The sequence below is a fragment of the Macrosteles quadrilineatus genome, unplaced genomic scaffold (genome assembly GCF_028750875.1).
Source record: "Macrosteles quadrilineatus isolate MER2022 unplaced genomic scaffold, UCM_ALF_1.0 Scaffold_2__2_contigs__length_208266976, whole genome shotgun sequence".
Lineage (NCBI taxonomy): Eukaryota > Metazoa > Arthropoda > Insecta > Hemiptera > Cicadellidae > Macrosteles > Macrosteles quadrilineatus.
Genome location: NW_026542595.1, coordinates 35,264,886 through 35,271,195, shown reverse-complemented (window position 1 = coordinate 35,271,195; position 6,310 = coordinate 35,264,886).

The following is a 6,310-nucleotide window of genomic DNA, read 5'->3' as shown; positions in this document are numbered from 1 at the left end:
ATTGTTTTTACTTTTATTTTTTTACGCTTATATATTTAGCAATTAATAGGTGTGACGATTAGTTTTGATGTTAGGACACCAAAGTTAAATTACGCGTACTGTGAATTTTATTGGATATTATCGTTTTATTTTAGGTAGTTTCAATTCAGACCTACTGGAAATTGTGTATAGTAGTTGTATTGTGGTGGTAATAATTATGGAAGAGGCAGGTATGCTATGGAAGGTGGTATTGTTGACTAGGTCTATACACTTCTCAATTGACTATTACTCTCTCTACTGTAGGCTACTTATAATAATCAGTGTGCGTCCGTGCGAAACGGCTGCAAATCTCACTTCAACGGTTTTGACATCGTAAAAATTGCAGAATTGCTGTTTTACCTATTGTAAAATTATCGGATTTAAAATGCATATCGTATAGGACTATCTATATAAATAAAATTAGAGTTTTGTCTGTACATTGCTTAGAATAATGAACTTTTTGGTTATTTTTACATTTCATAGGTCAGAGAAACCGAATCAAACCTTATCTCAATTTCTGTCTGTCTGTCTGTCTGTCTGTCTGTCTGTCTATCTGTCATTCTCTTGGTAACGCTAAAATACGCACTTTATTACAACTACTCCTCAATAACTATAGCACTGTCCCGCCTGAAACTTATTTTCCAAATACTATACATATATGAGATGGTTTTAGACGTATTTCATCGAATATGAGACAGTTAGATATTTAACAGTAAACCCTTGAAAATCAAGTTTTTGTCGATTTTTGACGTGGAATTTCTGGAAGCCCATGTTAACCTTATGAGAAATGAAATTATTGAATCTTAACAGCTGTTTCAATTAAACAAGTTGGTTCTGTTCTGTGATGTTCAATAGCATTAAAGTTACAAGGATTACCAACAGGGTGCAGCACTAGCACTATTATTTCTTTTACATTTATGACAACAGCTAATTTGCAACCTGGAGGCGAGTGAGCGTAGCGAACGAGCTAACCTGAAGGCAAGTGAGCGTAGCGAACGAGCTAACCTGAAGGAAAGTGAGCGCAGCGAACGAGCTCCAACATACAGGTGAGTGAGCGTAGCGAACGAACTTCAACCAGGACGTGATTGAGCCATGCAAACGAGATCAGATAGTAAAAATAAAAGTAAGCCTACCGTTATAGGATCGACCGGCAGACACAGAGGTAATTTAACCTTTTATTGATTGTCATACCGATCCGGAACAACAAAAAACAACATAAAATGAAGCTATGTATAATAGTTTGGCCAGCATATCTTAAAATATGCAAACCAACTGCTGTTCTTTATATAAGAAGGTTTCAACTGAATATTATAAGATCCCCGTGCGTAGAACGGGTACACAGCTAGTGATGGAATAAAAACATATTTGGTCACACAACACTTGTTTACAAGATGATTTTTCTCGTTAAAACTGCAAGAAACTTTGTCTTTGTGTAAACTAGCTGATCTGAATTGTACACGGTTTTAACTGACTACTGAATTCCCGTACGTAGGAGGGGGTTAACACATCGTACAAGTAAAAAAAAAAAATCCAAATTGTTTAGTCACGATTTTTAATTTTTTAAAACAATATTCAATAGAAAGTTAAACTCCATATGTAAATCATTATTAAAATCAAAATCGGTTTAAAATATTTGATAAACAATGCTAAATAATTTAGCTGTTTACTGTTTAAATAAGAAGAGATTTCAAAGGAAGGAAGTAAGTAATCATAGTTGTATAGACATCTCTCTAATAATCATTTCTATTATATGATTAACAACCACAAGACAAATGCACACATGACTGTAAATCTCCATTGTGAGAAAAACAATTATTAATTAATTCTTTAAATAACTATAAATGATCAATAAAATACTCCCACTGCAGCAAACCCGCGGACTAAACGAATTTCCATTTTCCTGGATTGAATTTCAATTAATCTATTAAATTAAAATTCATGTCTAACGAGTATCTAGATGCTACGTGGAACTTAATGTGTGTTTTTTTTAATTAAAATATCAATAGCTTAGTATGAAATAAATAAATCCGCCAAGTTCGATCAAAATATATCCATAAACAAGCCAACTACAACGTATTAATATTTTCCATAAGAATAACATAGGAATTTTAAATTAACAATATTTTGAACTTTCTCCGTAACCAATCATCTTACAAAAACACTTTGATATACTAAATAATTTTTTAAGCTCTTTAAAAAGGTCTGGAAAAAATTTTAAAATTTAGTTATTTAAGGAATAAAATGAGAAAAACTCATTTCTACCCCATAAAACCAATCCGATCATGCTGGTTCGCGAACACATTCAAGTTTATCCCGCCTTACACCTTCAAACCAAATTTTATCAAAATCAGACAAAAATCAAGTTATCGTGCGGATAGACACGATAACTTAATCTTTAATGTAAGCATAGGTTGATATGCACATCATTTTAAAAGTCTGGTCAAGTGGAGTTCATTGCCAGAAACCGCGTCAAAAAAGATTCATTCGTTACAGGTCTTAGTAATGGTAAATACTCATAGTCAAAATTAGCCGGGAAATCTGAAACCCGGTTATATTTGTTTTGAAGATTGAATAAACTTAGTATATGGGCTAGTTGACTTTAAAATACGGTTTTAGCTCTCAAGATAATGTTATATAACCTGTAAAGGTATATTCCACAAGAACTTTGAAATGCCGCCATTTTGTAACTAATGAACCTTTTGAGATGCGGTTTCCGGCAATGAACTCCACTTGACCAGAACTTTAAAATGCTGTATATCAACCAATGCTTACATTTAAGATTATGTACCTACTCCTTGTGGGTCGTCCCCTGGTGGAGGTAAAAACATGAAAATGCTTGGAAAAAGTAGTTTTTATACATGTAAGTTGATGTGAAAAGTTTGACTTTTCTAACCGATTTAGTTTAAAAGATATTAATCCGTTTCCAGACTTTTTGTCACCCTGTATATTTGTTCAACGGATTTACACCAATTTTACAGTTTGATTAGGCCTAAAACGATTATCATAAAATTGGATGGCACTATTAAAACTATCAAATAATTATTTTGTTTGTAATTTGCTTTGGTTAAAGCGTAGCAAATCCCCTAATTCAATTCTGTTTTTGTGTGTGTATGTCTGTTAGTAACGCCCTAATGTCCTAACTTAAAAGACAGGAGCACCTTTGTTAATGAAAATTTCAACCCGAATAAAGTGTGCAGTAGTGAGGTTGAGGTAGTATTTTATCTTCTTTTATTCAGAGTGAAAAGTAACTTTAAATTACAGGCCTACCTATAGGCTATGCATCATAGATCTATAAAGCAATTCCTTTTATCATTAGATATAAAATATGGACTAACACGATCGGGTGTCATTTAATTGTGAAGCATTCGTTTTGACTTTGACACTGTCAGATATTGTATTTGCGAAGGTTTATATGTATTCCTATACAGTAATAGTTTTGCCAACATTATCAGGAAAAATGCACACTAAATTTTCAAACTAACTCCTGTTCTGAATATAAGGCTTCAACTTACTGCACGATTCCCGTACGTGGAACGGACAAACAGCTAGTATAGAATACACGGGCAGGACGCACGCACACCGTTGTCAAGGTCAGGATGCAGGCTGAGCTAGTTGTGCATTGTCGGTCTTGTCTTATCAGCTGATGTGGACTGCTGACCAATGGGCGTCGAACTCTGCCTTTGTTTTAAGATTTTTTTGAAAATGTGATGGGATTTGAATTTAAGTTTTTCATTCAGAATTACACTCTCAATATTTTTGTTCTCATTAACCTGTGCCTTATAGATTTCGAATTCTTCGAGAGTGTTAATTCTGCTTCCTTTTTTGCAAACATGTAGGATTTCAAGGCCTTTACTAATATCGTACATGTCATGGTTTTTATCGACCAAATGCTGAGCAAACGATGATTTTTGTTTTGTATTACGAGGATCTGGTCTATGCTTCTTGTATCTAGTATTGAAATCTCTACCTGTCTGTCCAGTATACGCGCTAGGAAAACTGGCACAAGTTAATTTATATACCCCACATTTGTCAAATTTATCACCACATCTGGTTGAATTGTTTAAAATATTTACTGAACGATTAGTTGTTCGGAAGGATAGATTTATACCACGTTCGATTTTTTCATTCGCATTCGATCGAATACACACGTTGGTATTCCACTTATAATACTTACATTCAAAATTAAGAGAACGCCATGCTTTGTGAAACTACACCGGCATGTGCCTGGGACACCAAAAGTAGCGCGTCCGCGGCGGGAGTTTTGAAGTGATTTCTATTTCAATTCGTTTTAAATAATAAATACATCTTACCAGGCCAAGTAACACCGAGCTCGCTACCGCGGCACATATTGATTTCGTAATATTTATATCACCAGAGATAAATTATTATTGTTTACCATGCTAAAATAATGTTTTCGGTGAAAACTTAAATGTTTTCTATCAAATAATTTACATTGTCGACGTAAACAAACAATTTTTTATTGTTTCATCAACTGTTATTCGTGTTATATATACAGGGTGACAAAAAAGTCTGGAAACGGTTTAATATCTTTTTAGCTAAATCCGTTAGAAAATTCAAACCTTTCACACCAACTTACATGTATACAAACTACTTTTTCCAAGCATTGTAATTTTTTTACCACTACTAGGGGACGACCCATGAGGAGTAGGTACATAATCTTTAATGTAAGCATAGGTTGATATGCACACCATTTTAAAGGGTTAGTCAAGTGGAGTTCATTGCCGGAAACCGCGTCCAAAAAGGTTCATCCGTTACAAAATGGTAGCTGTCTAAAGTTCTTGTGAAATATACCTGCACAGGCCTTAGTATGGGCAAATACTCGTATTAAACATTAGCTTGAGAGCTTAAACTGTATTTTAAAGTCAACTAGCTCATAGACTAATAGTATTCAATCATCAAAACAAATTTAACCGGGTTTCAGATTTCCCTGTTAATGTTGACTATGAGTATTTACCAATACAGAGGCCTCTGCAGATATATTCCGCAAGAACTTTGAGAAAATTAAGAAACATGTCTTTGCATAAATTAATTAGTTGATTATTTAACTGATAATTAGTACGGTAACTGGTTTCTAATGTACAAACTTAATAGTAAAATATAACTAAAAAAAAATTTCACAAAGGTTGAATGACTTTATTTATTCGGGATACATTTATGCGATTACTATTTAGGTGCCACGGTGAGGATGGCAGTCTTTGACGTTGACCAACTGCTAGCCTCTGTAGTTCCCTCTATTGCTGATAACCTTTGCACTGGTATAATTCCATCGCCCTGCCTGCTAGTGGGATTACGCCTCAGAGCAGCCGTTAAATTTGTAAGTCTATCTATTCTCCGACTTACATTGTAGGGAACCCTTGGTGTTGGTGCTGAGGCTAAAACTCTTCGACAAGCCTTACCCCGCCTAAATATAGGCGTAACTTTTGTCGCATTCAAGAACAACAGGTGCTGAATTAAGGATGAAGTGGTATAAGAAACTTTATAATAGGGCAAGATTGGCATCAATCTCAGGCTGTCTTAGGCCTGATCGGCTTTATTCACACAGGAATAGTAGAGAGTTGGCCGACACTATAATGCGGTGTCTCAGAGTGCCAAGATCAACTAGGCAGCCAGTTCCAGTACTCGACGGCGTTAGAGCATATGTGAAGAATTGGGTGGAAGACAATTTAGAAGAGAATATAGAGGCCCCCTACGTCTATTGGATATTGTCCGGTATGTTACAATGTAAGGATATTACGATCTATTGTGAGAAGTTATGGTCACCCAATTACACCGCAGCTCTCCAAGGTATCCAATACGGAACCCCCTGAATCGTCTGTGTTGGGACCAATTCCACCACCGGAACAGAATATTTTGCAAGGCACTACTAGTTCTAATCCGTCACCACCCTCTGTACCATTTCATAGTCCCCTGGCTGGAGTACCAGGGCCGTCAGGCATGTGCCAGTGGGCCCAGACTCCTTCACCACGATGGCTTTCGACAGGGCAGATCCCAGGGTTGGATGCAGTGGGCCCCAACACCTCCTACGCATTCGCCAATGATGCCCTCAACTCAAACACCGCATCAAACTTCGCAGTGCCCTGTAGCACCCACTAATACAACGGCTCGCAGATTTAGAGGTGCTAGGTCAGGTGCAGCACATCCGACAACAGTTACGCCTAATATTGATGCCAATCTGGCCCTATTATAAAGTTTCTTATACCACTTCATCCTCAATTCAGCACCTGTTGTTCTTGAATGCGACAACAGTTACGCCTATATTTAGGCGGGGTAT